This window comes from Carcharhinus amblyrhynchos, chromosome 10 (genome assembly GCF_965287045.1).
Source record: "Carcharhinus amblyrhynchos chromosome 10, sCarAmb.v2.hapA, whole genome shotgun sequence".
Taxonomy (NCBI): Eukaryota; Metazoa; Chordata; class Chondrichthyes; order Carcharhiniformes; family Carcharhinidae; genus Carcharhinus; species Carcharhinus amblyrhynchos.
The window spans coordinates 99,120,684-99,136,496 of record NC_137333.1 but is presented as its reverse complement, the minus strand read 5'-3'; positions in this window follow the sequence as shown (position 1 = coordinate 99,136,496).

The window sequence follows — 15,813 nt, the reverse complement described above, 5'->3', positions numbered from 1 at the left end:
ATGTTTTGCCAAGTTTCCTATTGTGCTGTTAACTCTGAACTTGACTTTCAAACCTAATAATGTGCTAATTTACCGGCTAACTAGTTCACAATATCACACTAAATTAATAAATAATTCAAGGCGTTTAACTTTCTCCCAATATGCCATTATTCATGTCACCGCCATTTACCTTTACAAGATGAAGTTGTTAAGTCTACCACTCCAGTTACAGTCGCCTTGGTAATTACACATGTCCATCACACCAGATTGGGATTAAGGTCAATTAATTCATTAATTAAATGGTAAATTGAGCAGCCAGCTCTCTCGAGTTCCTCCTGTCAGGAATTGCCCAGTTGCATTTCATCTCTTCCCATCACTGGTAATATGTTTCTGTAATGCAGTTTCCCCATCCAACTCACTTCATTAACGTTAGCGTGGGACTTTGCAATCTCCAGCCGCTGGTACCTTTCACTCACACTGCCAGCGTCATCTTCAAGTGGCATAATTAAAAGTGCTCAGTAATCACATCAAGGTAGCAAAATTTACACTGTCTTTATTGCATTTCACAGCCTGTCAATCACATGTCACGGATAGTGTACAATATATTTCCCTGCTCAATCAACTGCATTTTGCACATGCCAATCTTGCACCAAACATTTCCTAGGTTCACAAACATACAAACCCTACTGTGTAGAAAGAGGCCATTCAGCCCATCGAGTCTGCACCGACCACAATCCCAACCAGGTCCCATTCCCATAACCCTGCATGTTTAATCCCCCTAATCTACACATCCTGAGATGTGGGGGGGGGGCAGTTTAGATCGGAGTTGAGGAGAAACTTCTTCACTCAAAGGGTGGTGAATCTCTGGAATTCTCTGCCCGTTGAAGTGGTGGAGGCTACCTCGCTGAATATATTTAAGTCACGGGTAGATAGGTTTCTGATGGACAGGGGAATTAAGGGTTATGGGGAGAAAGCGGGAAAGTGGAACTGATCCACTTCAGATCAGCCACGATCTTATTGAATGGCGGGGCAGGCTCAAAGGGCTAGATGGCCTACTCCTGCTCCTATTTCTTATGTAGATATTAAAGGGCAATTTAGCATGGCTAATGCACCTAACCCATACATCTTTGGAGCGTGGGAGGAAACCAGAGCACCCAGAGGAAACCCACGCACACAAGGGGAGAACGTGCAAACTCCACATAGAGAATGACCCAAGCTGGGAATTGAACCAGGAGTCCCTGGCATTGTGAGGCAGCAGTGCTAACCACTATGCCACCCAAGCTTCTTGCTTCCTCCCATCTCACTTAACCCGAAGACAAAAAGTGAGTTGCTCACTGCATCACTATTTGGTACATATCAGTGGCTAGCTATTGTTTCGGTAATCTCCTTACATTCTGGTAGCAGTCATTACTTTAAAAAGCTGTGTCTCACCAAACCAGTGTCGGAACAAATGATTTCCCTTATGAGAGCAATACTGCGCGCAGAGGCTGGAAGTTTGAAATGAAAATAGAAAACGCTGGAAATATTCAGCAGGTCTGGTGGCATCTGTGGAGAAAGAGCAGGAGTTATAGAATAGAATAGAATCAAAATAGTGCAGAAGAAGGCTGTTCAGCCCATCGAGTCTTTATCGGCCACAGTCCCATCCAGACCCTACCCCCACAGCCCCATGCATTTACCCTAGCTAGTCACTAAGGGGCAATTTAGCATGGCCGATCCACCTAACCCGCGCATCTTTGGACTGTGGGAGGAAACTGGAGCACCCGGGGGAAACCCTCGCAGACACGGGGAGAATGTGCAAACGCTGCACAGACAGTCATCCAAGCTGGGAATCAAACCCGGGTCCCTGGCACTGTGAGGCAGCAGTGCTAACCACTGTACCACTGTGCCACCCAGTAACAGGCAGTTAACAGGCAGAATTCTTACCTCCCTGTAGGGATAAGTGTGGATGGGGGATGACCATGAAAATTTGCACTGTTGGCTATTGTGACAATTTGCTGACACTATTCTGGCCTTGAGCTATTTTCCTCCCAGCAGAGAGCAGCTAATTAAAGTTAGTGACAAGCCAATTGAGGTCCATTATTAGAAGCTAACTGGAAAATTCAACAGGACTCAGAGTCAGTGCTCCAGGCAGACTTTGATGAATAAATTGACACCCCCAATCGCTGGCCTCTGTCCCTCTATCACCAAACCCGAGTACAGAGTGATAGCAGGACCCCCCGCCCCCACCGATCTCCCCCTTCCCCGCAGAAGCAGCAGCCTCATTATGCCCCTCCCCCTTGGCACTGCCCATGACATGGTGGGCAGTGTCAAGGTGCCCCCTTGGGCATTGCCACTTTGTCACTTCCAGCCCAAACTCCTGGAAGGGGGGAGGTGCTTGATGGCCCCTCTTCACTTCAGCCAGGTCTGGCCACCAGCTCTCTCAGCAAGTGGGGAGTTACTGTAAACCCCACTTGGGGAGCTGGGTAGACTGTTGTCCAGAGCTTACAGGAACCATTGTGGTTCCTTTTGTTTTTTATTGCTTCTCCCACACAATTCTTCAATTAGGCAGTCGTGCTCTTTAAGTTCAATGGTTGGACTCCCTCTCTTACATACGGAATTGTATTCTTGTCCATCACAGTGATTGATGCCCCTGTGTCCACTTCCACGTTAAAAAGCTTCCCATTTGCTTACAGTAATAGGCGCTATCTTGCCTGTTTTTAGATTGAATGGAGAATAAATATTGGAATCATTGGTGTTGGGGTCTTTCAATTTGTGTATTTATAACATCTTGGTTGATTGATTACTCAGCTATGATTGATGACTTAGCTCTGCATTGCTTTATCAAATGTCCTCGTTTGAGACAATAAAAACACTCAGCCTCCTTAAACCAACATTACTTAGGAGTGTGGTGACCTCCACATCAGTCAGATGGGCTGGCACAGTGGCTAACAGTGCTCACAGCACCAGGGACCCGGGTTCAACCCTGGCCTTGGGTCACTGTGTGTGTGGAGTTTTCACTTTCTCCCCGAGCCTGCGCGGGTTTCCTCTGGGTGCTCCGGTTCCCTCCGACAGTCCAAAGATGTGCGGGTTAGGTTGATTGGCCATGCTAAAATTGCCCTTAGTGTCGGGGGACTAGCAAGGTAAATGTGGGCTACAGGAATAGGGCTTAGATGGGATTGTGGTCAGTATAGACTTGATGGGCCAAATGGCCTCCTTTTGTACTGTAGGGGTTCTATTTTGCTTTAAGCATTGCTGCCTGGTTGAGTATTCTCTACTTTTTTGTTTTGTTGGTGGCTGAAATAATTTCCTGTATTGTGGCTGCGGTGGCCATTTTGGCACCTTAACTGGCTGCAGGTTTCTTCCCTAACTGGTGAACGGTGCCATATTGTGCATTCTTTAGCTCTTGTGTATCATTTTTAGTGCTTTCTGTGGGAAACACCATTTCCATTCCTTGTTTAAAATTCACATTGACCTCTGCAAGCAATCTGCGCTGAGTAGCATTCATGCCACAGACTAACCTATTCCATAACATGTCATTTAGGGTGGATCCAAAATCACAAAACTCCAATAATTGCTTCAGCATAAATCATACATAATTCATCTGTGGCTCTCACCCTCGAATTAAATTCATATCTCTGGGGCATGACTAATAGTTGAGGTTGCCCCCACTGAATCCATGAGCTGACTGAATGAAATGGAGACGGGCTTTTAGACTGTGAATACAGTCATAGGTCCGAGTTTCACAAGCACTAAAGAAAATTCTTTGCATTTTGCCTTCTCCCCTATTTCATTTGCTTGGAAATAATTCCCAAGACATTCGGTGTATCGTATCCAGTCTTCCATGGAGGAGTCAGATGGGTCCATTCACCCGAAAAGGGGCATTCTGGTGAGCATTTTTTTTCCAGATTTTGATTAAAACAAAATATTCACAGTTGTCAGGATAGGTTATCCATGTCTCCAACTGTAAAGGTGTACTTTCCCAGACTTCATGAAAAGGTTTTTATTAATGTTATAAAAGCCAGCTGCCAAAAGTGTCGCTTCTTTAACAAAGGGCAGCATTTTACCGGCACGTCTGCCTGAGGTTCGAACGAACCCCCCCCCGAGTTCAATGAAGAATGCTGTTCTCCGAGACTCGCCAGCCCCCCATTTTGGGGCAGGTAAAATTCTGGTCAAAGATCATCATGGGGTGATTCCACACTCTGAATCCTGATTGGTCACACAGGCCATGTGACCCCTACTCTGCTGTGTTGCCCTTAAAAGGACAATCACCACAGTTCCCTGGCTACAAATAGCTCTTCAGAGCCTCACTCAGATGATTGTCATTCAGCTACATCACTGTGAATACTACCAGGATAGTTAACTGCAAGGACATAAGCAAAAACAAGCATTTATCTCACATTTTTCACGACCTCCGAATGTCCTGATGCATTTTACTATAAAATGCAGTTTCTGCTGCAATATCGGAAATATATTAGCCAATTTGCATACAGCATGGTCCCACTTACAGCAGTGAAATAATGACCAGGTAACCTGGTTCAGAGATATGAGTTGAATATTGGCCAGGATTCGAGGATGAACTCTCTTGCTCCTCTTCAAAATAGTGGCCTGAGATCTTTTACATCCATCTAACACAACAACTGAGGCCTCAGTTTAATATCTCATCCAAAAGATAGTGCCTCCAGCAATGCAGCATTCCTTTGGTACCACACTAAAGTGTCAATCAAGATTGTGTGATGATGATGTCCACAGGTATTGTGGGGTGTTGGTAGTTGGTAGTAGGTATGAAGACCTCTTCATAGTCATACACAGCTTAACTGGAGGTCTTTATTGGCTCTTCGAACCATTTCAAAATATACACTGAAGGGTACAAGCTAGGAGCCGTCTCCATGCTTGCTGACACACATGTCTCTGTCCAACATTAAACTGACCCTGAGTATGGGTCATCTACTCTCTGACACCACTATGTGGTCAGCACTGTACTCAGTTCCTGCAACTAATCCAACATATACTGCAGTAGAAACCTGTAAATTAAGAATAATTTAATCTACAGCATGGTAGCGCAGTGGTTAGCACTGCTGCTTCACAGCTCCAGGGACCTGGGTTCAATTCCCTGTTTGGGTCATTGTCTGTGTGGAGTTTGCACATTCTCCTCTTGTATGCGTGGGTTTTTTTCCAGTTGCTCCAGTTTCCTCCCACAGTCCAAAGATGTGCAGGTTAGGTTGATTGGCCATACTAATAAAATTGTCCCTTGGTGTCCTGAGATGGGTAGGTTAGCAGGATTAGTGGTAAAATATGTAGGGATATGGGGGTAGGGCCTGGGTGGGATTGCGGTCAGCGCACACTTGATGGGCCAAATGGCCTCTTTCTGTACTGTAGGGTTACTATGATTTCTATGAACACCCAGTCATCTACAGAAGGAAAAAAAAGCACAAGATGAGTTCCATCATGTAAGAATCAAATGAAGCAAACACTGCAGAAAAACTGCTGCTTGAATAATTGTTTGAACCTCACAGTGAAAAGCACAATAACATACAATCACGTATACTTTAAACTAAAATCCTCAATTGAACCTCCACTCTTCCATTATATCTTTCCCCCACCAGAAAGACTCTGACTACTTATCAGGTCTTTGAAGGTTGTCCATTTTCTTGGGATGAACACAGTGTTGGCACGGTGGCACAGTGGTTAGCACTGCTGCCTCATAGTGCCAAGGAGTAGCGTTCGATTCCTGTTTTGGGTCAGTGTCAGCACGTTCTCCCTGTGTTTCCTCCAGGTCATCCGGTTTCCTCCACAGTCCAAAGATATGTGGATTAGGATGATTGGCCATGCTAAATTGATCCTCAGTACCCCAGGATGCGTAGGTTAGAAGGATTGGTGGGGTAAATATGTGAAGTTACAGGAATAGAGTCCAGGTGGGATTGTTGTCGGTGTAGACTCGATGGGCTGAATATCCTCCTTCTGCACTGTAGAATTTCTATGATTTCTGTGATGTGCAGGTTAGGATAATTGGCCATGGTATATTGCCCCTCAGTGTCCCAGGCTGCATAGGTTAGAAGGATTAGTGGGGTAAGTATGTGAAGTTACAGGAGTAAAGCCCTGGTAGGATTGTCATTGGTACACTCGATGGGCTGAATGGCCTCCTTCTGCTCTTTAGGTTTCTATGATTTCCATGAACATGATCAGTTCACTGCACTGGGACTGAGGACTGGAGCCTATAATCTTCCAGCTAATGAGTGAGAGTGCTGCCTACTGATCTGTGGCCAACACCATAAAGACAAACCTGCTCTAGTATTCATAAAGACACATTTCTCAACGCACGTACATGGATTTTAATTAAAGATGAGAACCCTGATTGGGTTTTTACTTCCTGAGGCCAGTGAGCAGTGATAACACTCGTTATGTTAAAATCAGCAACTACTGGGAAATCAATGAGTAATCTCTGGGTACAATTTTAAGATAAAGTTTATTTATTACTCACAAGGCTTACTTTAACATTGCAATGAAGGTACTGTGAAATTCCCCTGGTTGCCACACTCCGGCGCCTTTTCGGGTCAATGCGCCTAACCAGCATGTCTTTCAGAGTGTGAGAGGAAACTGGAGAATCCAGAGGAAACCCACGCAGACATGGGGAGAATGTGCAAACTCCACACAGACAGTGACCAGAGCCAGGACAAAGAATAAAGAAAATTACAGCTCAGGAACAGGCCCGTCGACCCTCCAATCCTGCACTGACAATGCTACCCGACTGAACTAAAACCCCCTACCCTTCCATATCCCACTATTCCCATCTTATTCATGTATTTGTCAAGACGTCCCTTAAAAGTCACTAGCGTATCCGCTTCCACTACCTCCCCCAGCAACGAATTCCAGGCACCCACTACTTTGAATTGAACCCGGGTCCCTGGCACTGTGAAGCAACAGTGCTAATCACTGCGCCACCATGCTGTCCCACAATCTTACCTGCCTACAGCCTGCAAGACATGCTGGTTAGGTGGATTGGCCATGCTAAATTCTCCCATAGTGTACCTGAACAGGCACCGGAGTGTGGCGACTAGGGGATTTCCACATAGCAGAGCTAATGTAAATCTTACAATGACTAATAAATAAACCTTACTTTGCCGTTTACACCACACTCCCACTGCAGCGAGGTGGAAGAATTTGGTGGCCGGCCAAATCTCCGTTCACTGCAGCGGGATGGGAAAATCCTGGCGGCATGAACGGTGATAAGATTCCAGTCTCTGCTTGCGTTACCATCCAAACCAATGCCCTTTCTCACCAAAGCCAACACTTGTCTCCTACATTAAGATCCAGGCCTAAATCGCAGAGTGTTCAGTAAGCATGGCACGCATCGCCAAAGAGGTATCAGTCACAAGATAATGAAAAAAAACTCCAGTGGACAATTTAATATGGAGTGTATTCAGGCTGCTGTTGATAAAGACAATAAAAATTCAAGACATCACAGCAAAAATGTCTTCAAACAATTCATCAACGCAGACAAACAGAGGCCTCTAGTATGTCGCCTGTCTTTGTCTCTCTTCCTTATCTCCTGTTTGCGATTGAAGTTGCTTTCCTGGAATATTTCTTACTGACAAATGTCCACCCTCGTTTGTACTGCGGCTTCATTGGAATAAGGTTTAAAGGATTATAAATCTGCAGGCTTTTTAGTTCAATGCTCAGTCAAAGACTGACACTCTCGCTGATGACAGGTGATTGAGGCAAATCACAGTAAAAGCAGAAGAAGAAGCAAGTTTTATTTTCCCAAGGACAAATTTGCTCAACATACGGTGAGTGAACCAGCCTGAAAGCCTGGTCTCCTATTTGCATGCGACGCTTAAGAAAGCAATATGAACAAGTAGATTGAATTTTATTAACGATATATAAACATGACAATGCGCAAAATGAGAAAGGATTGCAATAATTTATTGTTTGTTAATGACCCTTTTGCCCTTGCCTGGTAGTAAACAACATTTGTTGAAATTGGAACTGAAATTGAGAAATAACAGCCTGGGTAAATGTATTCCTTGATGTTGAATGGTCTACAATCACAATGACAATTTCTTAGTTGTTAATGAATGTATCGAAATGAATGGAGTGCAAGCCTTTATCAGGGTCTTGGACAGGGAAGGGATATTTTAAAAAAGATCGAATTTCATTTTGTTTTTCTCCATTCCTCCAATTGTCTTTTTTTTCTTCAAGATGTTGCACTTTTTGCCTTAAGGGACCTTGAGAATCCTTTCATTTCTTGCCTGGAAAGTCATTTGTCATCCCCCACATTGATCTTCTTTGATTTTGTAGCATAGAGTCAGAATATCATAGAGGTTTACAGCATGGAAACAGGCCCTTCAGCCCAACTTGTCCATGCCACCCAGTTTTTACCACTAAGCTAGTCCCAATTGCCCGCGTTTGGCCCATATCCCTCCAGACCCATCTTACCCAAGTAACTGTTTAAATGTTTTTTAAAACTCACCTTTCAACAGACCTGCCTCTACTACTGCCTCTGGCAACTCATTCCAGACACTCGTCGCCATCTGAGTGAAGAAATTGCCCCTCTGGACCCTTTTGTATTTCTCCCCTCTCACTTTAACCTATGCCCTCTAGTTTTAGACTCCCCTGCCTTTGGGAAAAGATGTTGACTATCTAGCTGATCCATGCCCCTCATTATTTTATAGACCTCTATAGGATCACTCCTAAGTTTTCTACACTCCAGAGAAAAAAGTACCAGTCTATTCAGCCACTCCTTATAACTCAAACCATCAAGTCCCGATAGAATCCAAATAAATCTTTTTTGCACTCTTGCTAATTTAATAATATCCTTTCTAAAATAGGATAACCAGAACTATATGCCAATGTATTACCAATGTCTCGTACAAGATAGAAAAAGGCTATTCGATCTAAGTGGGGCATATTCCACTGCTCCTCCTACTGCCCCATATCATCTCACCTGACCAATGTGTCCTAGAGAGGGAGATTGAAAAGAGAAGGACAGAATGCACATTTGTATGGAGCCATCACAGCCGAGGACTTTCTGACTCCAACACTGAGGCTGGTTCATTATTTTTTTGATATTCATTCTTGGAATATGGGCAATGCTGGCAAGGTTGGAGTTCTCTCCCCACAATGGTGTACCTCAGGGAATCGATAACAGTCAGCTGTCTCAATGGTTTTTAAGATTCGTCCATGGGATGTGAGTGTCTCTTGCTGGGGCAGCACACACTTATTGCCCATCAGGAGTCAACCACGTTTCTCTGGATCTGGAGTCACATGTAGGCCAGACCAGGTAAGGGCAACAGATTTAGGGGGAGATGGTGGTGCAGTGGTAACATTAGTGGACAAGTAACGTGTAGGCCCAGGGTTCAAATCCAACCATGCAGCTGGTGAATTTAAATTCAATGAATATATCTGAAATATAAATCAGAAATGGTGGCCATGAAACTATTAAAAAGGAGTGGCACGGTGGCACAGCGCCAGGGACCCAGGTTCAATTCTGGCCTCGGGTCAGTCTGTGTGTGGAATCCGCATGTTCACCCCATGTCTGTTTGGGTTTCCTCTGGGTGCTCCGGTTTACCCCCACAGTCCAAAGGTGTGCGGGTTAAATGGATTAGCCGTGCTAAATTGCCCCTTAGTGTTCCAAGATGTGTAGGCTAAATGGATTAGCCATGGGAAATGTGCTATGGGGATAGGATGAGAGGGTGGGCTTGGGTGAGGCATTCTGTCTGAGGGTCAATACAAACTCGATGGGCTGAATGGCCTCTTCAGAACTGTAGGCTTTCAGATTTCTATGACAGCAAGAGGTTCGGATTTGGAACGTGCTGCGTGAGGGTGCGGTGGAGGCAAATTCAATCCAAGCCTTCATAAGAGAAGTGGATCATTATGTGAAAAGGAAAACATTCTCAGGCAATGGGGAAGAGGCCGGGGCTCGCTGAATTGCTCCTTCAGCCGACTATCACAGGCAGGATTAACTGAATGGCCCCCTTCCGTGCTGTGAGCAATCTATTATTCCGGGATTCCTCACATTACAACACAATGACTACACTTCAAAAGTGCCTTATTGGCTGCAAAATGCAGTGAGACACAAACACAAAAATACAGAGAATAGGTATAGCAGGAGGCCATTTGGCCCTTCAAGCCTGCACCACCATTCAACATGATCATGGCTGATCAAGCAATTTCTGTATCCCACTCCTGCTTTCCCACCATACCCCTGCATCTCTTTAGCCACAAGGGCCACATCCAGCTCCCTTTTGAACATATCTAACGAACTGACCCCAACAGCTTTCTGTGGTAGAGAATTCCACAGGTTCACCACTCTCTGAGTGAAGAAATGCTATCTCACCTCAGTCCTGATTGGTTACCCTTTATTCTTAGACTGTGACCCCAATTTCTAGACTTGCCCAACATCGGGAACATTCTTCCTGCATCTAGCTCCTGAAAGGCGTCATGTAAATGCAAACTCTTTTGCTCCTTTAACCAATCCACTATCTCCATGTGCCTTGCACTTCCTGGAGAATTGTTTCTGCTAAAATATCTCCACTTTAAGCTCATTTTTCTTCATCTTTTCACTTTGTCCAATTTCGCAATGTCTTTGAGAAGAAGCTTGGTGCATCCTCCTGCATTGAAGTGTTATCCCATTGCAAATTGCTGCTGCACTCTAGGTATTTATCTAAGATTGCATTAAACCTATATTCAAAACAAATGTTACCAACATCCGTACAAGTGAAAGGGTAAAATATTAAAGTGGGATCCTGTCAAACAGGAGCATTTGCCAACATCTTAGCTGCAGAATTTTGGAGTGGCACAGTGGCACATGGGGGCGTCACGGTAGCACAGTAGTTAGCACTGCTGCTTCACAGCTCCAGGGTCCTGGGTTCGATTCCTGGCTCGGGTTTCGTCTGTGTGGAGTTTGCACATTCTCCCTATGTCTGCATGGGTTTCCTCCAGAAACTGGTGCTCCAGTTTCCTCCCACAGTCCAAAGCTTGTGTGGGTTAGGTGGATTGGCCATGCTAAATTGACCTAGTATCAGGGGATTAGCAGGGTAACCATGTGAGGTTACGGGAATAGGGGTTGGGTGGGATTGTGGGAGGTGCAGACTTGATGGGCCGAAGGGCCTCCTTCTGCACTGTAGGGATGCTATGAATCGTTACAAACTGCTTTCAGTGTCTTATCAGTATTGGGTTTTGTCTTATTTACTAGATGCATGTTACTGAGTGCATCCCACTCTCCAATTAGTATCCCGTTTTGAGTATGTTTTTTAATTATTTTACTGGATGTGAGCATCACTGACAACATCAGCATCTGTAACTGCACTTTAAGGGTAATTAAGATTTAACCACAGATGGAGCTCTCCGTCCTCATCTACAGCTGGGATTCTTAAGTCCCACTACACTAAATGGAGTTTGGGCTGACTGCCAAATTCTCCATTCTTGCTGGCAGTGGCTGCAGGACGAACAAGATAGAGAATTCTCGTCTATCCATACCTGCATGGGTTTCCTCCAGGCGTCCCAGTTTCCTCCCACAAATTTGTGTAAGTTCAGTGGATTGGCCATGCTAAATTGCCCCTTAGTATCAGAAGATTTATAGGCTAGATGGATTGGCCATGCTAAATTGCCCCTTAGTGTCCAAAGATGTGTAGGTTAGGGTGGATTGGCCGTGCTACATTGCCCCTCAGTGTCCAAAGATGTGTAAGTTAGGTGGATTGGCCATGTTAAATTGCCCTTCAGTGTCCAAAGATGTGCAGGTTAGTTGGATTGGCCATGCTAAATGGTCCTTAGTGTCCAAAGGCATGCAGGAGTAGTGGATTGACTGTGCTAAATTACCACTTAGGGCCCAAAGATGTGCAGGTTAGGTGGATTAGCTGTGCTAAATTGACCCTTAGTGTCCAAAAATGTGTAAATTAGATAGATTGGCCATGCTAAGTTGCCGCTTGGCGTCCAAAGGTGTGCAGGTTAGACAGATTAGCTCTGCTAAATTTCCCCTTAGTGTCCAAAGATGTGTACATTCTGTGGATTGGCCATGCTAAATTGCTCCTTGGTGTCCAAAGCTGTGCAGGCTAGATGGATTAGCCATGCTAAATTGCCCTGGGTGGACCTGAGAACATTGCTTTGTCAGAGAGTCGGTGCAGACACAATGGGCTGAATGGCCTCCTTCTGCACTGTAGGGATTCTATGATTGTAGGGCTGCAGGAGATTACAGAGGTCGGGAGGAGTGAGATCGTGGACGGATTTGAGGACAAGGGTGGGGATTTTAAAAAATTGCGTTGAAGCAAAACATCGCCATTGAACTAAATCCATGAGATATATAAACAAGTTGGTTGCTGTCTGGCACAGGAGGAGCTGATTTGATTACTGCGTCAGGGAGCTGTGAGCAAAGAGAAATAGTGTAAGGTATAAACAATGAAGCATATTGATTTGTTAATTCCTGTTTTGCTTAAATCATGTGTCAAAACTGTCCAACTCTTTGTCTAATTTCTATTTTCTTTTACAGCTCTTTGTAAATTTTAGGTGGTATCTTCTCTTATTTCTTTTACTTTACAACTTTAAATCAATTATTCTCTGTCAGTGTCTTCTGCCAGAGTTATTTTAAAATTCTGAGCTTACATCTCATTATCATAGAATCCTACAATGCAGAAGAAGGCCATTCGGCCCATTGAGTCTGCACCGACCAGAATCCCACCCAGACCCTATCCCCATAACCCCATGCATTGCCCCTAACTAGTCCCCCTGACACTAAGGGGCAATTTAGCATGGCCAATCCACGTAACGCACGCATCTTTGGACTGAGAGAGAAAACTGGAGCACCCGGAGGAAACCCACGCAGACACAGGGAGAATGTGCTGATTCCACACAGATAGTGAATCAAACTGGTAATCGACCCCGGATCCCCTGGTGCTGTGAGGGAGCAGTGTACCACCGAGTGTGCCTCCGTACCACCAACCCTCCCTGAAGGAAAGTAATTTAAAAATAATATTTCCAGGACAAAGGTAGGCAGGTTAATGATGCTGGCACCAATATTGAGTCTTATGGACTTTGGCAGCTTTTGACACAACGGGGGGAGGCGGGGGGTGGGGTGGGGGGTGGGGGGGGTGAGTTTTCCTGTTCCGCCCTCGATGGGAATCATAGCCGGTGGGGAGCAAGCAGACCGTGCAAAGTTTTGTTGACCTTGGGTAGGATTTTCCGGTTTTGGGATGAGTGAGGCCAGAAAATCCCACCCAACATTATCATAGAAATCGTAGAAACCCTACAGTGCAGAAAGAGGCCGTTCGGCCCATCGAGTCTGCACGGACCACAATCCCACCCAGGCCCTACCCCCATATCCCTACATATTATACCCACTAATCCCTCCAACCTACACATCTCAGGATACTAAAGGGCAACTTTTTTTACTGTGGCCAATCAACCTAACCCGTACATCTTTGGACTGTGGGAGGGAACCGGAGCACCCGGAGGAAACCCACGCAGACACGAGGAGAATATTGCTCCTTAGAAAGAACTCTGGGTAGTTCAGGTGGGAGGGAGTCCATCTGACCACTGCTAACCACGCATTAGAGCAATTACTTTCCAGTTTTGGCATTTCACTGTTGTAGCAGGGCTTCTGGCAGCAGGTGGCGATGTTGAGGGAGACCATCGAGCAAGGAGACAGCAATCGACCGAAGGGGCAAGAAGTTTTAAGTTTATTTATGAGTCACAAGTAGGCTTACATTAACACTGCAATGAAGTCACTGTGAAAATTCCCTAGTCGCCACACTGGCACCTGTTCGGGTACACTGAGGGAGAATTTAGCACGGCCAATGCACCTAACCAGCACGTCTTTCAGACTGTGGGAAGAAACCGGAGCACCCGGAGGAAACAAAACAACAAACAAAGAACAACCCAGCACGGGAAACAGGCCCTTCGGCCCAACGAGCCCGCGCCGCCCCTTCAACAAAGCATTTTCCTACACCTACCCCGCCCCGTGTGTATGTGAATGGAACCCCTAATGTAGCCAAATTCAGGGGAGAATAGTGTAGGGTCAATTTGGTACACCAATCAGCCTAAGAGCACATCTTTGGGGTGTGGGAGGAAACCGGAGCACCCGGAGGAAACCCACGCAACCACAGGGAGAATGCGCAAACTCCCACAGACACAGGCCCAAATCCATGTATCTGCACAGCTAGCAGTGATAGTCACTGAGCTGTTGTGGTGCCCATGCAGACACGGGGAGAATGTGCAGACTTCACACAGACAGTGACCCAAGCTGGGAATTGAACCTGTGAGGCAGCAATGCTAACCACTGTGCCATATAACATTTCCTTCCCCAAAGGATATTAGTGAGGAAAGAAGGGCATTATGATTGGAACAGGCTTGGAGGGCTGAAGGGCCTGTTCCTGTGCTGTACTATTCCTTGTTCTTTGTTCTGTGCTGATGTTGCACTCCCACTGACTGAAACATTGGGTGGAGGTTTTACAGCCCCGTCGGGGCAGGGCTGTTAAATGCCGTTAGATCTCCATTGAGGTCGGTGGGAACGGAAAATCCCACCAGCAAGAGGGTCTGTAAAATTCCAGCCTTGACGTCCATGGGGAATGGGAGCCCATTCTCAATCGGAGGCAAGCAGATGGGGCTAAATAATTAAGAATTTGTGAGATGACCGGGAAAATATATAGTACAAACATTTATTTTTGTGGAATTGGCAATTGTCAGTGTTTATTTGCTTAACTCGATGGCATTACAATTATCGCATTATTGGTTTAACTGAAGTGGGGGTGTTGCAAGTTTATCCATTGATATATGCACCCAAGTGTCGCAATCATATTAAAAGAAAAACCTCAAGAAACACTGTGAAGGGAGGAAGAGAAAAGATGTATAAGGGGAGAGAAGGAAAATATGAAGAGGGTTGGTAGATTGCTTTGATCCATCAAACAGAATTTAGTCTACCTAATGACCCAATAATTCTCACAATTTTATGCATACTGCAGTAATATTGCAACCCATAACTTATCTCTTTACTTATTAGTTTAGTTACGTGTGCAGAATATCGAAACTGAGTCTTTTTGAATGAATAGTCCACTTAATTGTGCAGTTAAACCAGTTTCATAAACCAGGCTGAAATCAGACATGTCTTCAATTTACAACCAGGTAAATACGCAGATTAACACAAAAACATACCCTTAAGTACTTAAATATGGTGAGACGGGAGTGCATTAAAAGCTTTTTTAAACCACCAGAGAGATCACAACAAATTTCCTCAACTTCACACGCTACATTGGTCTGGCATCATCAATCTCCGAGTACAGTTTTTACAGTGATTTTTACTGCAGGAAAGATTTGTTGCAGTGGCAAATGTATCGGCATATTGAGTGCCTGTGAATGTGCTCTATTTCTGCCCATGTACTGTTTTCGATATCTATGCAGATCGCATTTATTTCTCACTGGCCAGCCCACTTCTTTCCATATAGTTTAATCGCTCCTACCCCAACCCCACTAGGGTCATCTGCCACATTCCTACAATCTACACCTTTATTCTGCCACTTACACATTCTGATCTCTTAATGGACGCTCTTAGCAGCATTCCTAGCCTTCAGAATCACCATGTACATTTCCCTTTGTCCCTTTGCTGCCCCACAGTGCCAGGGGTGGTGGGTTCGATTCCCGGCTTGGGGTCACTGTCTGTGCGGGGTTTGCATGTTCTCCCCGTGTCTGCCTGGGTTTCCTCTGGGTGCTCCGATTTCCTCCCATAGTCCGAAAGACGTGTTTGCCTTTGCTAGATTCTCCCTCAGTGTACCCGAACAGGCACCCGAGTTTGGCGACTCGGGGATTTTCACAATAACTTCATTGCGGTGTAAACATAAGCCTACTTGTGATACTAATACTAATAAATAAACT